Raw genomic sequence first — 15,528 nt, 5'->3', positions numbered from 1 at the left:
TTTCTCTGTACTAGCCTAATGGGTTCCTTTTCCAGCCATGCTGCTGGTTTAACCTAATCACATTCTAATCTTTCTTCTTCAAAGTCAGCCTCTTCACTGCTGTGATGTGGTGAAGGTAATTAGTAATTGGATTTTAAGTTTGAGATAATATTTCTATTTTTTTAAAAAAAGGGATCATCAAAATTAGATTTTTTTTTCCTAATGAAAACTATAGATGCCATAAGTCTGATAGGACATGCTGTGGTTCAAAAAATGTCATTGTAAGCTGGGAAGATGGACCAAGATGTTTTACTAATGAGACAGACCCAAAGTTTCCTTACAAGGAGAAAGGAAATGGTGGGGTGAAGGAGTAAAGAAAGGCATGATTTCTAGAGCGTCAAAACAGTTTTTGATAAGAATTCTTGAAATCTTTCTAGAATACCAAAAGGTAGTTTTGTGGCAATAATGATGATTCATAGCAGATCTTCAATTCAATCTATTTCAGTCCACCCTGTAGTCATGTTAATGAAACTTTATTTTACATGACTTTACAGCATCAAAAATTGCTATTAGAACCGGGGTTTTCATTTCTCTAGCTCATTTCAGATGTCAACTTTACTTGTAGCCACAAAGGCTTTGTTGGCTTCATTTTGAATAAATTACGAAGCTCACAATTTATGGAATAGTTCTCCAATTCATGGCAAGGGTGTACTTTAATGCTATTCCCAAGAAATATGTGGGCTGTGGGGCCACAGTCAAGCCACATGAGCATGAATATATGAATATGGCCCATAGTTGGTACAATGATATACAAATTGCATTGGTGTGGAGCATTGGCTATCCTGTGAGAAACAGAAATGTACAAATTAAGTTAATGTCTGTGGACAGTTATGAGCAGCTCATTAACTCTGAGGATGGAATTCTATTTAAGTCTGCACAATGACAGTTAAAGGGTAAAGGCTCCCTCACATGAGCGTTTGAAAATCTTAAGGTCCATCAGTTTTGACCCGCCAGAAAAGAAATTACACTCGTTCACTTCAAGGGACGGGGAAACTGATGAATGACAGCATTTGATGCACAACATTTAACTTGAAAATTGTATAATGTATTATAAGCGGATATTTTGGGATTGGCTATAGGGCTCAGAATTGTTCTGTGACTTACAGAAAAGCTGCTCCATTTTTTATAGTCATTGTTTATAGATGACCTTACCCAAAGAAGGGAAAAAAGTGAAACAACTTTTGGATTTACTTATAATACCTTGTTTTGGTAGGCTCTATAGGTTCATTTTTGTCTTCTTCTCAGAGATCCTGGGAGTTGTAGTCTAACCACAACTTGGCCCACAACTTGGTCTACATTGATCCTGGCTAATTTGCTCTGCTGGTTTTTGCCTTGCCCTTATTCATGTCATTTGGAATTATTTTTGATTCATTCTGTAGGCTAACGTTACTGCCATACTTAGTACTTGTATCAGAAATTTCCTCTTCCACAGAGATATATTTCTTATTTTATTTATATAGCTATGTTCCTTGTGATGGATAATTCCTGTAGACTAATGTGTTGGGTACATTTGTCATACTAAGCCACTATGTGTTGGTTGATTGTATCTTACCATGTGTGAACACAAAGTTGTTCATGAATTGTGGTTTACAACTTAGTGTTATGTGCAAGAACCAGCCATGATGCCTTGTTCAGGAAACCATGACTAAAGTGAATTTGGTTGATATGTTATCCCAGATATAAGGTGATTGACGATTGTTTAAAGCAGAGTTTTTAAAGATTTTTTTTTTTTTAAAGAATGTAATTCAGAACAAGTGGGATTGAAATTGAGATGTATAATTGAGATACAGGAGATTCTTTAAAGCCAGTGGAATTTCTTCATTCTCTCTGCTATAACCAGATGAAATGGCAGCTTAAACATTTACAGTCTTTGATGTGTATCAGGTTAGTTGTAAAGGAGCTTTAGTGTAATACACAAAGGCTGTATTGTTTGAAATTGAGGGAAAAAAAGGCCTATGATGATCTTCCTTTTCTTTTTTTTTATGACCCATCAAAATTACAATGTATTCTCAAATTATAGCTTTCTCTTTGTTCAAGAAGATCACCCAGTCTGTCGTCCATATCATCATTTGCTGTGTTTATGCTGTCTTTTCAGAAAGCACGTGTTAGCTTTCTCTTGCTTAGAGAAACTGTGGCCACATTCAGACCAAAAAAAAATCTTTACAAATTGCAGAATGAAAGATCTCCCTGCACTTACAGGCAAACACGCTTCTCTTGCACTCGTAAAACTGTAGAAACAAGCCAAGATATACCTAGAAAGCTATAACCTTAGTGTTCTGTTCTGCTCAAGCCATAGCTAATTGTTTCCAAACAATCCATTATATGAATCTATAGTTTAAATTTAGTTCCATAACTTGGTTTTTTTGGAGGCAGTTAACATTTTCTACTTTCTACAGAGAAATCCTCAGACACATGCAGAGAGTCCGTCCCTCCCTCCCTCCCTCCTCATACAAATGAATGGATGAATGAATAGCCTTTATTGTGGTCACTGACAAGTACTATGTACGGTTTTACAATTAAAATTTCATATCCCACAGAAATACAGAATTGTTTCTATAAAATGACACTAAATAAAGGCGGATGCTCATAGTGAGACAATAAGAAGATACATGAAGAAAAAAAGCAACTAAAATACTTATATGGCATTAAGATCCCCAAGAAGTATGGTACCTATCAAATACCTTAAATAATACAATAGTGAAGTACTGAAATATTATTTTAATATACCATTATTTTAATATGCTACTAAAATTTTAAAATTTGAAATACTCAAATATTTAAGGTGAAAGCCGATTGACTATCAAGACACTTCATTGAATTATTTATTAAGATTTCAAGTCAGTGCCACTAATTGACTTCCATGAGTTCAGGAATGTAATCCAGTAAAAATCTTAACTTATTTATCTAACTAAATCTGATGCTTCTCATGGGATCACTGAATTTGGCATACCGTCAAACAGAATCTTACTATTTGCAAGGTAAGTTTTAGAACCTGATTACTGATGGGAGAATAACAGAGCAAGCAAGAGTCAAAACACCGTGATACTTTGGGAAAAATTAATTATTTGTGTCGGCTGTTTATGGGGTACATCTGAAGTGACTAGCTACTATGCCTGCAGAAATCCTGCTCTGATCTTCCTGGCTGTGCATATCAATTAGGTTCCATTTCAGGATATTCTTTGCATGGTCATATTCCATCCCACAAGCCCTCTGTGCCATGTTTTGCTATAACTTTCTAAGGTTAATGGAAGGACTCTGCCAATATCAGCAGAGATAAGCCTTGTGGTAGGAAATTCAACTTTAGCCAGACATGACATATCCAGGCCCTAGTATTAAGTTTGGGCAGACCTGCCTCCAGGCGGAGTGCTGCACACAGCATGTCACTTGGAGTGGTCATAGTAGATCATAGAAGAGTAGAGTCTGCGTACATCTTTATGAACCTGTCAGCCTTGTGAGGTAGTCCAGACAAGAAGCATACCCAGATAAACTAATCGTACTTCATTGTAAATTTATATTAACAAAATCTTGCAGGACTGAAAGTATTTCGCCCCTCCTCTCTTTTTAATCTCTAGAACTAGGAGGGTCCTTCCCGAAATGCTTCAATGTTTTTCCCCCACCTGCGGATTGAGCTGTCTCTTGCCAGACCATTGCCTAGGCTGTAGGTCTTCCCCCTGTCTCCCAAGGTCATTTCCACAGACCATCACAGAACCTTGTTCCTATCTTATGAAGCTGAGATGTTGATTATCTGAATCCTGCTTTGGTTGAATCCTAACAATAGGCATCTATGAAGTCTAACATGTGCCAGCTTCCCCTATCGCTGTTCATTGTGCATAGCTATTTATTTTTATATTGGTTATTAGATTGTCTCATGTAGTTTGAATACATAAATTCAGATGGCAAACACCCAGCTCAGTCTTTCCATGTCCATTGTACAAAGGAGATTTTCTACAGTAGAAATAGTGTCTGCATTTATTCATAACCAAGTGAAGACGGGATGGCTTGCCCAGATGGAGAATATCTTCTCCTTCTTTGGTTAATGGGTATGATTTAAAGATAATCACTTATATTCTGTAGGTGATTAGAAGTTTCCTGATTTGAAGTGCCAGTTATTAGAAATCAATGTTGACAGTTCTGTTGAAATTAACTATAATTGATTTTACAAATGACTGTGGGTACAGTGAATTAATTATGTCAGACAGTTAAGTGTCCACCTTGTATCTGTCATCATACCATTGCCGAGTTTTCAGGACAGTCTGGGGACTTAAACTGAATAAATAGGCTTTTTTTTTTGAGGGGGTGGTCAGGCTATATTGAATAAGCATGGACAGGAGAAAGGGTCAAGCTAATTTCCCTGTCTGGATATGTTCTGACTATTTGAAATGAGTCACAAAGTCTGGTGTGTTATCCATACTTATATGTGGGGAAATGCAAGTGTTATGCTGGATGTTCGGGAAAATATAGACATTACTGGCAACCTTGAGCATCAGGTATAGTTTTACCAAGAATGATTACTCCCTTTGGTTGTTTTAGCTTTTTCTGTCTCGGTCATAATTTGTGTTTCCCCTGGTCCGTGCTTTTTTACAAATGCCAGTGTTATAAGGCGGCCAATGAGCCGGTAAGTTGGAAATTGAATCCCCTTTCAGAAAAGCTAGAGTACAACATGTTTACTCTTTTATTATTATAATTTCCCTCTGTAACTTCCTACCTCCTCTAATGATGCCATATTGCTACAGTGGCTGGAACATTATTTTGCATGAAAATCTACTGCGGCTTGGGATATTTCAAGTGCCTTGTCAAAACCATTGCATTATAAATGAAACCTGGTGGAGAACTAACCCTCCAGCAATCCATACCGGGTAACAAGAACTGGGGAGGTTCTTTGTACCTTGAGATCACTGTAGTAGGAAATGGATGGGGACTTTTTTTTTTTTAGATTTTTTTTCCGCCTTTTTTATTTGTATAAATAACTCAAGGTGGCAAACATACCTAATGCTCCTTCTTCCTCCTATATTCTCTACAACAACAACCCTGTGAGGTGAGTTGGGCTGAGAGAGAGGGACTGGGTCAAAGTCACCCAGCCAGCTTTCATGCCTAAGGTGAGACTAGAACTTACCATCTCCTGGTTCCTAGCTTGGTGCCTTCACCACTAGACCAAACTGGCTCTCTGACTTATCACAAGATCCTAGGAAGGTGGATTTATTTAGTTTTAAAGGGATGGGAGATCATCACCTCCCAGTATTAAATGGGTCTGGAGCCTCTATTGCTAGGAAAATTGAGTGTGCTGTCTTACAGATTTTTTAATGGTTTTTAATTGTTTTTTTTTTCCTTTCTTTTTTTAAATGATTTTTATTGTTAGGTGTTTGGTTATTTTGTTGTATTGTTTTGTGCTTTTAACTATGTACGCCGCTCAGAGTCCTGGATGTGAGATGGGCAGCTATATACATTTATCAAATGCATGAATTGATTGATTGATTGATTAATTTAATTAATTACAGAGCAACCACTCATTCCCACAATGCCCTTTTATACTGCTAAAAAGGAAGAACTTGTTTGGAATGTTTTCTTCTCCTTCCCATCATTCACCATCTCTACTTCCTCCAGTATATTCATGCAAACAATGACCAACAAAACTGGAAATTCTGCAGGAGTGTCTTCGTTCCTGTGTGCATGACACATCAAAACATTAAACAATACAGCATTGTTTCACTTACATTTCCCATATCTCCTATTAAGTATGTGGCTGACTAGTCAGCTCCTGGCAAAGATGTTTCTGCTTTCCTGTTAAAAGAGACCCATAAACCATTTCTCTTTTACACAGGTCAGTTAGCACCACATATCCTGAGTTTCTCTGTAGTTATATCAGCTTAGGGAGCAATCTCCTTTAAATTCAATTTTCTGCAATTGTGTCCTAGATGCTGAGATCAACAAATGTCCATTCAGAGGCAGAGCACACCAATTTTAGCACTGGTTGCTATATTCCTTAGCTGCTTATAAGTGGTCCCGCTGGCAGGACATTCCTTGAGGTCTAAAGGAGTGGCCATTATGAAGGGCTACAATATGAATAATTTCTGTGAAGGAACCTTATTCCTTGACTCAGAAACTCAGTCATATCTCCTTACCACTGACCCTGCCACCAAACATGGCAACTGGATGATAATAATAATAATAACAACAAGAAGAAGAAGAACAACAACACTTATGGTAAAGGAAATCCTCTGTTACCCCAATTGTGATTGGAGCCCTTGGAGCAATATCTGAAGGACTCCCTTGATATTTGGAAATTTTGAATTTTTCAGACCTGAACACCCTAATTTTACCCAAAAACAAAAAAAACACCTTGCTAGGAACTGCCTATATTCTCAGACACTACCTCAATAATTCCTAGATCCTTGGTTAGGACTTGAATTATTAGGCTTCTACCAGTCTTAGACTGAATCTAATTGCAGATTACCAATAATACCATCAACAAGGGAAAAATAGTGAAAATTGAGGGAATCAAGATGCCCTATGGAAATAACATCAAGAGTCTGGATGAAGAAGATCACTACAAATATCTAGGCATCCTTCAGGCTGACAACATCAAGCACACTGAAGTCAAGAAGAAGGTTAGGAGTGAATACACCACGAGAGTGAAGAAGATAAAGTCCAAACTCAGTGGAGGAAATACCATCAAGGGAATTAACACCTGGGCAATTCCAATCATTAGATACACAGCTGGAACAGTGGACTGGACTCAAAAGAACTAGAAGCCCTGGATAGGAAGACTAGAAAAATAATGACAGTGAATCATGACCTTCATCCACGCAGCATCCTTGACAGACTCTCCTTACCAAGGAGCATAGTTGGGCATGGAATGTTGCAAGTACACCAGACAGTTGAAGAAGAAAAAAGGACATTGGAAGAATATCTGAAGAACAGCGAGGAAGATGCACTGAAGCTAGTACACCATGAAGGCTTACTGAATAGCAAAGGGACCAAACTGGCCTACAAGAAAGACCAAATGAAGAATAGAAAAGAGACATGGCAAGGCAAATGATTACATAGCCAGGCCCCACACAGGCTAGCAAGAAAAGCAGATACAACAAGACCTGGCAATGGTTAAGAGCAGGAAAGTTGAAGAAAGAGACAGAGGGGCTAATTCTGGCTGCACAAGACCAAGCCTTAAGAACAATTGCATACAAAACCAGAATCGAGAAGACAGCAACAGACAGCAAATGCCGCCTCTGCAAAGAAGCTGAAGAAACAGTGGAACACCTAGTCAGCTGCTGCAAGGAGATCGCACAGGCTGACTACAAAGAACAGCATGCCAAGTAGCAACAATGGTGCACTGGAAGATCTGCAAGAAATACCATTTGCCTGCAAGCGAGAACTGGTGGGACCACAAAATAGACAAAGTCATAGAAAATGAAGAAGCTGAAGTGCTCTGGGACTTCAGAATTCAAACAGACAAGCACCTGCCACACAACACTCGAGACTTAAAATTGTTGATGAGAAAGACAAAAAAGTCTGGATAGTAGACATTGCAATACCTGGAGACAGCAGAATAGAAGAGAAAGAACTGGAGAAAATCACAGAATATAAAGACCCACAAATAGAAATAGAACGACTGTGGCAAAAGAAAGCAAAGATAGTACCAATAGTAATAGGCGCTTTAGGTGCAATCCCAAAACATCTGGAGCACGACCTGAACACCATCGGCACTGACAAAATCACCATCAACCAAGTGCAAAAGGCAGCTTTGCTTGGAACAGCTTCCATCCTGCGACGATACCTCTAACAGCATGAAACAACAACTTCTGCCTATCCCAGGTCTTTGGGAAGGACTCGATAGGTGGATAAAAATGCCAAATCTAGTCTAAACATCTGGCTGACTGTGCGATCAACCATAATAATACATTATCAGCCAGTTCAGAAATACAGTGTCCTTGTACATTTTCTTCAGGAAATGCCTAATATCCCAAGATCACTTGTGCCAAGACAACAGGTTTGATGATATCATTAGTCCCTTCCCTACTGACCACACAGGTAACAGACACATTTGGGAGTAGTATTTTGTATTGTATTGTATTTTAGTAGTGTATTTTAGTCTTGGCAGTGAGTTTTGTAACGGAAGAACTTAAACCTTCATTCATTCTTATTTGCCACTTTCTTGGTTAAATGGTTGGATTCAGGAGTCCCCATGCCAGAATGGACAATGCAGAATTAGTTCAATCTGTGCATAATTGGGTCTGTTATGGACCAAATTTGATGTTCACACAATATGCTAACTCCACATTGATCCACATAAGTGCATTGTGGGATAGGCCTGTACATTTCCACTAGTCCAGTATTACATTTTATTTCAAGAACCTATAAATAAAATAGTAGATAACCAGTGATATCTTTTTCCCCTATCTTCTTTCACACTTACCCCTCCTTTTAATTTCAACCAAAGAATAATCTGACTTTTTTTGTCTTCCAGCAATTGGAATTACCTTATTCTAGAACACAAGTGTTGTGCTTTGGTTGAACAGAAACTGTTTTCAAGGGCAGTTCTCAAGGCTGGCAAGCAAAGGGCATGAATGCAGTTCCCAGGAATCAAGTTTGACTTAAAGGCAGTGGTGTTCTTCAGAGCTTGTGTTTCAGTTAGTGTCAAAAGTTGCCCTTCACACATTGTTCTTTTCAGACTTATAAGTGTGGCATAAGAAAGAGGGTAAAAAGGATAGTATTTACTTCTCCATTGTATCTATTTTAAATATTGCCACAATCCTCAAATACATAATGGAATTAATTTCAGACCCACTTTGCCAGTTTCCAGTTGAGGCAGCAAAGGTTATCAGCTAATCACTAGTGGATCTGAATGGCCTTCACAGTACAGCTGAAGATATGACAAATAGTTGCATGACATGGTGTAGGGGGAAAAAGGGATATGGAGTGCAAAGAAAGAACCACCTTAGAAATAGGAGGTAGGGCAAGCTGGTTCATTGCTAAGATAGGAATTGGCTCAGAAACACAAATGCAGAGCCTAATTTTACTACATTACAGCATAACTAATTGAGTGGAATGACTGGTAATGGTGATAGGCATGTTGGATTTTCCCCAAACTCCATCTGCCAAGGTTTCCAGTATGGCTACTGGAGACAGAATTTCAAGGCATTTGTTGCAGAGCAGCCTGTCCTCCTGAATACTCACAATACCTTTTGATATATTTCTATGAATAGGGATTAGTTTCATTTCCAAGAAAATTTAATGTATTCTGAGAGCACATAGACCAGAATAGAGAACATTGGATCAGTGATGCTAATTTATGGTGCCTTCATCCTTTCCTTTCCAGCTAGTTGAGCATATGCTAGTAGACAGAGCTTAGAAGTAAATATACTTGAAACAGAATTGGTTGCTCCATTTGGAAACCTAGTTTAATAGATGCAATAATATATGAGCACTCATGTCAGCCTCTGCATATCCACCTATCCTCCCTTTGAGCTAAAGCCAATTTACAGGTGACCCTGAAGGTCAAAACACTCGTTCATAAAATATTTTCAGGAAAACCTTTCTTAGTATTTTTCCATGTCTACTGATTAAACTTCCATTTGTAATTGTTTCCAGCTGGTCTCTACATCTGTGAATGTTTTATAGATTAGACTTAAATGCTAAACTCAGAACACTGGGTCTTTTATTACCAGTTGCCCTTACTTAAGTGATTGATTGGCCATGTAATAAGATGCAGGAGAAAACACTTAGTACAGGAGGTTTTGCAAAGATGTGGGGAGTTACCTTTAGGGACTTAGGTTACAATAGGTTTAATGTTCTAACATTCTGTATGGCAGGGGATTTTTTTTATTGCAGTTACCCAAGTGATGCGTTCACGATTAAGGCTGTGCAGAGGGTTGAGATGTCTTTTGCTTGATTTGTGTTTCAATGAATGCATTTTGTTTTCCTTATCACATCTCCAAAGGGATTTGTAATAACAATCCCTAATAAACTAAAATGGTAAATACTGACTATACAATTGTATTGATCAAAAAAATCAGTAACACTAGCTATAGAACTTATTTTCATTTCTACTTACCACTATTTCTTTTTGCCTTCATCAATTTTTTTGGGTAGACACAAGAAGGAGAACCATCTACTCTTGTAGGAAAACTCTTCTCCTCTGCAATGTATTTAAATAGGTCTTTATGCTCTTTACAGTAGAGGAATGAAATAGATTCTGTCGCTCTGGAATAATTGTTCTTTTCCAAGGCTGGGATAGAGAACTTCTGTATACAAACTAGTCTATATAATAGGGTGTGCATAATAGAGTTTTATGGAATCACGTGTAGCCTAGAAAATTTGGATGGATATTTTTTTTTTCTTTACGTCTCGCAATATTGGAATTTGGAATCTTGAAGTAAAGCGCAGAGAAATGATGCTGAAGAAATATAACTTAAGATCTCAGATAAATCCCAGAATTTGTTGCCATCAAATCTATGGATGGCAAAGTCATTTAGAAATTGTAGATAAATTCCTGGATGAGAGACAATATGATTTTACATCTTTATGACAAAACAGACAGATCTCAATTAGACAAAAGTTCTGCAGCAATTTCAAGAGATGTAATAAAGATTATTGGCTGTTTGTGGGGACTGGATGCATTAAAAGCAGTTGGACTCTTTGCCCAAAATGATAAAAGGCCTTTGAGTCCAATTCAGCTTGTGGTGACTAAATGAACATCAGTGTTGTCCATAAGGGAGGTTAGGTCAAAATTGGCAAGAAAGTAGACAAAGTGTCATGATATAAGCTTTGCTCTTTTGAACGTGCATCCAACATTGATGCACATATAAAAGGGAGAGGGTCTGTCACCTTGCCAGTTTTGATACACACACCATAGATGCTGCTGATGGACACATCCATCCATGACATTTTCTTGGCAATGGGATAGAAGTGGATTGCCACTGTTGTCTTTTGGGATGTTTTTCAACTTCTCAGCGTACAACTTGGAAACTGCCTAGAGGAATCCCATTCAAATAATAACCAGGCCCAACTCTGCTTAGCTTCCAAGCTCAGACAAGAGCAGTAGGTGTTCGTTTGAAATATTTTACCCAGTCAAAAATTGGTAGAAATGTTACATTTGATTACTTTTTTTTTTAGTGAAACTGGAAGTGGGGGTATGAGATTTTCTTTCTTCATATTGATAAGTTTGAATCTTTAATACAATTTCAATTACTGGAAAAGAATGGCTAAATAAAATTTCTATGATGATATATCTTACACTCTTCTTGCTGCATTATTTGTACTACATTTCTTACAAGTCGTTTTAGAAATATTTTTCAAAGCTGGGTTATACATGATTTAAAAGAAGATATGAGAAAAAGCAAAAGACAAAAATTGCAAGCAAGAGGGGAAAATGGATTATCTTTACCTCTAAAAAATACATGTGCTCTGTGTATGTACACACTTGATACTATCTAGGTGTTTTGGGCTTCATCGCCTATCAGTCTCTACTAGTATGGCAATGGTTAGAGACTGAGGGTGCAACAGTCACAAAGTTGCCTACCTCTCCTGTATCAGAGATTCAAAAGCTGTCCAATATCAAGCAGAAGTTGAGCTGGTCAGGTATCACCAAGCTTGGCTTAAAATAGAGAGCTATAGAGGCTGATTTTGGTTACTGTTTCCTATGGAATCAGAAATAGTAAAACCAGTCTCAAGGTATCTCCTCTTCATTTTGTTATTTTATGCTGAAATTGAATGTCAAAGCTTAGTAGATTCCTTCCTTCCTTTCCATAACAAAACTGTTAATTAATACTTAAGATGCATGACTGTAGTGACCCTGGCAGCAAACTCATCACTGCTTAAACTTTGACAGCACCTGCCAGAAATACCGGAGCCACCTCTGGTGCCTTCAGCATCTGAATCTGTTTCCAGTGGTCATTTGGATAAGATGAAATAGCTTAAGGTAGTGTAATCCGTTTTGCTCTTTAGCATAATTAAAGCAGAGCCAATTTCAAATGGGATTTATTAAATTGTTACTTGAACACGTTGGGCTTCTAGCTTGTGGTCAGCCTGGATTTGTTTTCAGAAAGTTCTTCTTAATTCTGTGGGGAGCTTCATCAGATTTTAACCACTGGATTCTCCTCTCCCTTTCCCACCTCTTCTTCCACCATTGAAGAAAATGAGATGTATTAATTACACCTTTTATTTTCGTATTCCTTTCCCTAATTCAAATACCAGGACTGTGTTTCTGATAGGTACAGGTGAAAATATGTTGTGCCTTGCTCAGGAAGGATTCTGAAATTGCCAAGTATGAACACAATACACAGATGTGTCAGAATGATTTATACTAAATTACAGCCCCGAAAGTTTCATGCAAAATAGGACTATTAGACAAAGAGCATCTTTAGAAATGATTGTAGTTTAGTATATGGGGATCATTTGTGAACCCCTCGAGTCAAAATTGTGCCATAAACGTGATAGCAGTCTTACATAAGTCTCCTTATTTCACCACACTAGCGGCATGGTTATTGGACTCAATATGATTATATGGGTGTGCAATGCAGGACTGAAAAGTGTTTTCTAAAATTAACGTATGCAAATTGTACCCAAAATGAAAATATTATAAACCTTGTAATAATTGCATGCAGAGTGCAAAAGGTGACCCATTGAAACACATTTGGCCCTTGAGTATGAAACAATATTTGCAGTGCATTTTAATCGCATTCACGGCCAAAAGGTTGGTCCAGCAAATGGACAGGTTGACTTATAATTTATTAATATATTTATAATGCTATGAAGTCCATGCATACAAGCACACAATATTACACATGCACATGTTGATCTATTTCTGTATCTGTTACAATACATCTGGCGACAAGATGGAACAGCCTGAAAAAGCCAATTGCAATATAATTGTTATTTTGTGGCATAATGGTTCTGGGGGACTTCAACCTGCCATCCCTGGGGCGGTCCTCGGAGGCAGCTCGGGAGTTCATGGCTACCATGGCAGCTATGGGCCTGTTGCAAATGGTGCAGGACTCAACCCGAGACAGTGGCCACATGCTGGATTTGGTGTCATGGTCAGATCACATCCTGGTGACCCTGAGTTCCTCCTATGCCATTCCCCTCCGCAGGGAGGCAGGACCCATGCGATTGCTCCGCCCCTGGCACCTGATGGACCCGTCAGGGTTTCAGAGGGTGCTGGGGGATATTCCTGTGGACCTGCTGCATGGTCCAGCAGAGGCCTTGGCTGCTGCTTGGAATAGGAAGGTGGCTGGGGCCTTGGACAGGATCGTGCCTATGTGACCTCTCTTGCCACATCAGCCCCGACACTCCCCGTGGTTTATGGAGGAGTTGAGGGTGCTGAAGAGGGTCAAGAGACATCTAGAGCACCACTGGAGGAAAACAAAGACTGAATCCGACCAAACACAGGTTAGAGCCTCTGTTAAGGCCTACATTGTGGCAATAAGGGTGGCAAAGTGTCAATCCTTCTCCGCCCTTATCGCGTCCGCAGAATGCCGCCCGGCAGCCCTGTTTAGGATCACTAGGTCCCTCCTTGGCAAGGGGGATGTGGGGGTTCATTTGCAGGGCCGTGCGGAGGAATTTTCAGAGCATCTGCAGGACAAAGTCACTTGGATTCATTCCAAGTTAGACTCTGAGCATGGGGCAGGGTCTGGGGAGATACCGGGGGACCATTCTTACCCAGTTATCTGGGAACAATTTGATCCTGTTGCTCCTGAGGAAGTGGACAGGGTCCTAGGGACTGTGAAGGCCACCACTTGCCATCTTGACCCATGCCCCTCCTGGCTGGTGAAAGCAGCTCGGGAGGTGACATGTGGTTGGATCCAGGCAATGGTTACTATATCCTTGCAAGAGGGAGTGATTCTGGCCGCCTTCAAGGAGGCGGTGGTGCACCCCCTCCTCAAGAAACCCTCCCTGGATCCTACCATATTGGACAACTTTCGTCCAGTCTGTACTCTGGAACCTGGAGTACCTCCTCTTTTTGGGGAAGGTGGTTGAGAAAGTGGTGGCTTCACATCTCCAAAGGGTTCTGGAGGAAACGGATTATCTGGACCCCTTCCAGTCAGGTTTCAGGCCCAGTTATGGAATGGAAACGGCATTGGTCACGCTTATGGATGATCTCTGGTGGGAGCGGGATGGTGGAAGTGTGACCATCCTTGCTCTCTTTGATCTCTCAGTGGCTTTTGATACCGTCGACCACGGTATCCTATTGGGACAGCTCAGGGACTTGGGGGTGGGTGGCACAGTCTTGTGCCGGTTCACCTCCTTTCTTCAGGGCCAATCCCAATCGGTGTTGATAGGCAACAAGAGGTCCCATCCTCAGCCCCACCTTTGTGGGGTGCTGCAGGGTTCGGTTCTCTCCCTGCTCCTTTTCAACTTCTATATGAAACCACTGGGTGAGATCATCCACCACCATGGGATGAGGTATCATCAGTACGCTGATGATACTTCACCTGGGATGGAGATATATAATTGTGTAAGTGATGCCATGACTGCCCTTTCATGGTGCTTGGAGGCTGTAAAGTTCTGGATGGGGAACAACAGGCTTCGGCTGAACCCTGGTAAGACAGAGTGGCTGTGGGTTAATGGCTCCTCTGTATCCGGGACTTTGTCATCTTTGGTGCTTGATGGGGTGGCACTACCCCAGTCAGACCCAGTGCATAATCTGGGGGTCTTCCTAGACTCACGGCTCCTGCTTGAAGAGCAGGTGGCAGCTGTGGCAAGGAGGGCCTTTGCACAGCTTCGGGTTGTGCATCAGTTACGCCCTTTCCTGGATTGGGATGCCCTTCGAACAGTCACTCACACCCTTGTTATCTCCCAGATAGACTACTGCAATGCGCTCTACATGGGGCTACCCTTGAAGACTATCCAGAAGCTACAGCTGGTCCAGGATGCGGCCGTGCGGGCTATTTATGGAGCCCCAAGAAGGGCCCATGTAACACCGTTACTCCACGAGCTGCATTGGGTACCAGTTTGCTTCTGGGTCCAATTCAAGGTGTTGGTTATTACCTTTAAAGCCCTACATGGCATGGGACCAGGTTACCTAAGGGACCGCCTCTTCCCTATGTCTTCAACCCATCCCACCTGATCGCACAGGGAGGGCATGCTTCGGACCCCCTCAGTAAAAGAACTCCGATTAGTGGGGTCCAGAAGGCGGGCCTTCTCTGCGGTAGCCCCCGCTCTTTGGAACATTCTACCCCTGGAGGTGCGATTGGCCCCCTCACTCCTGGCCTTCCAAAGGGCTTTGAAGACCTGGTTCTGCCAGTTGGCCTGGGGTGGGGAGGGAATACTTCAAGCAGGGGGATGGCTAGCCCCATAGTGGCCAGCTGTCCGCAGCCTGATTTTCCATCTTCTTGGATTTTTCTTTTTTAGTATTGCTTTAATTCTGTATGTATTATGTGTTTTAGATATATTTATAGTTTTAATGTTTTTTGTAAGTCACCCAGAGTCCCCTATTGTGGGGGAGATGGGCAGGGGAGAAATCCAACAAACAAACAAATAAATAAATAAAATAAA

The 15,528-nt window shown here is 40.4% G+C and overlaps 1 protein-coding gene across 2 annotated transcripts in view; it reads left to right on the top strand.

Moving 5' to 3' along the window:
• PCDH11X (protocadherin 11 X-linked) overlaps positions 1-15,528 on the top strand; it is a 552,416-nt gene that overhangs the window by 294,642 nt on the left and 242,246 nt on the right. The window lies entirely within an intron of this gene.

The sequence above is a fragment of the Python bivittatus genome, unplaced genomic scaffold (genome assembly GCF_059951505.1).
Source record: "Python bivittatus isolate LINGU-HERP-01145 unplaced genomic scaffold, Pbiv_v1 ctg000670_np1212, whole genome shotgun sequence".
NCBI classification, from domain to species: domain Eukaryota; kingdom Metazoa; phylum Chordata; class Lepidosauria; order Squamata; family Pythonidae; genus Python; species Python bivittatus.
Note: the sequence above shows the minus strand (reverse complement) of the source record. Positions and strands in the feature narration are given on the sequence as shown.